Genomic DNA, 3,001 nt, shown 5'->3' on the forward strand with positions numbered 1-3,001 from the left:
TACTCTTGCCTAGAAAATCCCATGGACAGAGGAGCCTGGTAGGCTGCAGTCCATGGGGTCACTAAGAGTCAGGCACGACTGAGTGACTTCACTTTTCACTTTCACACATTGGAGAAGGAAATGGCAACCCACTCCAGTGTTCTTGCCTGGAGAATCCCAGGGATGGGTGAGCCTAGTGGGCTGCCATCTATGGGGTCGCACAGAGTCAGACATGACTGAAGCGACTTAGCAGCAGCAATACTGGAGTGGGTTTCCATTTCCTTCTCCAGGTGATCTTCCTGACCCAGGGATCAAACCTGTGTCTCTTGACTCTCCTGCATTGGCAGGTGAATTCTTTGTCACTAGTGCTACCTGGGGAGCCCTAAATGGGACTCAGTAGTCATGGCACATGGGCTTAGTTACCCCATTGCATGTTGAATCCTAGTTCCCAGACCAGGGACTGAACCCATGTCTCCTGCATTGGCAGGCAGATTGCTAACCACTGAACCACCTGGTAAGGTCCCCTCCAAGTCTTTTCATGGCTTGATGGCTCATTCGTTTTTAAGCACTGAATATTATTCCGCTGTCTGGATAGAGCCATTTATCCATTCACCTGCTGAAAGATATCTTGGTTGCTGTCAAGTTTTGGCAATTACGAATAAATCTTGTGCAAACGTTTATTTGCAGGTTTTTATGTAGACATAGTTTTCAACTCCTTTGGGAAGTACCAAGGAGCATAACTGCTAGATCCCATGACAAGACTGTGTTTAGTTTTGTAAGAAATTACCAAACTGTCTTCCAAAGTAACTGGATCATTTTGCATTCCCATCAACAAAGGTTCTACATCTTTGTGTCAGCATTTGGTGGTGTTGTTGATTTCGATTTTGGTCATTCTGATAGGTGTGCAGTAGTATGAAACATGATTTCAAGGATGCCACATGGCAAGTAAGTGGACCAGAGGGGATTTCACTTCTCTAGAGCCAGATCATGGCAACAATATCCTCAAACCAGCTTTATCGGTTCTACCAAACAAGGTCACTGTTGAGTCAAATAATCAAGTCAACAATATGCTTGTGTTTTGAAGGTGATATGTTCATAATAATTTCTCCATTGGAAAATAGAGTTAAGGTCTATTTTGAAATGAAGGAATGGACATAAAAATGAATAGGCTTATTCATTTTTCATGATACATTTTCAAATTTCCAAGATTAGGTATTGGATTGGTGTGAAAGCAACTGTTGTTTTTGCGTTGTTGAAATTTGCTGTTTGATATGGGAATACATTTTTAAATAAATGTGATTATACATCATTTTAATGCACATTTCTGGCTTTATGTTTTTTTTTTGCTAATGACATTACTTGCTGTTTATTTTATATTTATTTTAGACTAGGGAAATGATGTTAGAAAAATCAAATTCAAACAATTTTATATTTGAGTTCAAAATGAGTCTAAAAGCAGTGGAGATAACTTGAAACATCAGTAACACATTTGGCTCAGGAGCTGCCAATGAACACACAGTGCAGCACTGGTTCAAGGAGTTTTGCAAAGAAGACAAGAGCCTTGAAGATGAGGAGCATAGTGACCAGTCATTGGAAGGTGACAACGACCAGTTGAGAGCCATCATTGAAACAGATCCTCTTAAAACTACACGAGAAGTTGCTGAACAGCTCAACATCAACCATTCTGTGATCGTTCAGCATTTGAAGCAAATTGGAAAGGTGAGAAAGTTCATTAAGTGGGTGTCTCATGAGCTGACTGAAAATCAAAAACATCATTGTTTTGAAGTGTTGTCTTCTCTTATTCTGCACAAAAGCAATGAACCATTTTTTGATCACATTGTGACATACAATGAAAAGTGGACTCTATAGGACAACTGGTGATGACCAGGTCAGTGGTTTAGCCAAGTAGAAGCTCCAAAGCACTGCCCATAGCCAAACTTACACCAAAAATAGTCATGGTCATTGTTTGGTGATCTGCTGCTGGTCAGATCCATTACAGCTTTCTGAATCCCAGTGAAAGCATTACATCTGAGAAGTATGCTCAGCAAATCGATGAGATGTACCAAAAATTGCAATGACTGCAGTCAGCATTGTTCAGTAGAAAGGGCCCAATTCTTCTCCACAACAACGTCTGACTGCATGTCACACAACCAAAGCTTCAAAAGTTGAACAAATTGAGCTAAGAAGTTTTGCCTCATTCGCCATGTTCTCAATAACTTCTTGTAGGCAAAACACTTTTACAAACAGCAGGATACAGAAAATGCTTTCCGAGAGTTTGTCGAATCCCAAAGCATAGACTTTTATGCTATGGGAATAAACAAACTTATTTCTTGTTGGTGAAAATGTGTTGATTGTAGTGGTTCCTATTGTAATTAATAAAGATATGCTTAAGCCTAATTATAATGATTTAAAATTCAGACTGAAACCACAGTTACTTTTGTAACAAACCTAATATTACTTCCCTGCAGCTCTTGTTAAACCAGGAACTTCAAGGATGAAACTCATGTTTCTCCAAATATAGAATGGGTAAAGCCAGTTTTAATTTAGCAGAGCCTTGTAATAAGAAATGAAAGGGATACTTCTCTTATTGTAGGCAAAGGAGATGGAATTCTGAAAGACTATCAGAGTCTAAAATTAGTGAAATTTTGTGAAAATTAGTGAAACAGTGAAAACCTGTCACTCCATCTCAATTTTTTTTAACCCCTGATCTTACCAGTTCAACCATAAGCCCCTGGATCATTAAAAAGTGTATGACTTATATATGTGTTTCATAGTCCACAATGCAAACCATGTCTTCTTTGATATATTAGAAGGAAAATTTTCTTCATTCTTCAAAGGACAGTGCTATTTTAAAATTGATTTTATATTGTAGTTGAATATGTATGCATTAAAGTATGCATAACTAGAAACTTTCCTGGTAGTCCAGTGGCTAAGACTCCATGACCCCAGTGCAGAGTGCCCAGGTTGATCCCTGGTCAGGGAACTAGATCCCACATGCTGCAACTAAGACCCAGCACAACCA

At 39.2% G+C, this 3,001-nt stretch overlaps 1 pseudogene; it reads left to right on the top strand.

The window, feature by feature from the left end:
- Nucleotides 1-1,374: 1,374 nt before the first annotated feature.
- LOC129539849 (histone-lysine N-methyltransferase SETMAR pseudogene) lies at nt 1,375-2,355 on the top strand (annotated as a pseudogene).
- Nucleotides 2,356-3,001: the final 646 nt, after the last annotated feature.

This window comes from Moschus berezovskii, chromosome 11, assembly GCF_049115385.1.
Source record: "Moschus berezovskii isolate FMDL1 chromosome 11, NW_MosBer_1.0, whole genome shotgun sequence".
Classification (NCBI taxonomy): domain Eukaryota; kingdom Metazoa; phylum Chordata; class Mammalia; order Artiodactyla; family Moschidae; genus Moschus; species Moschus berezovskii.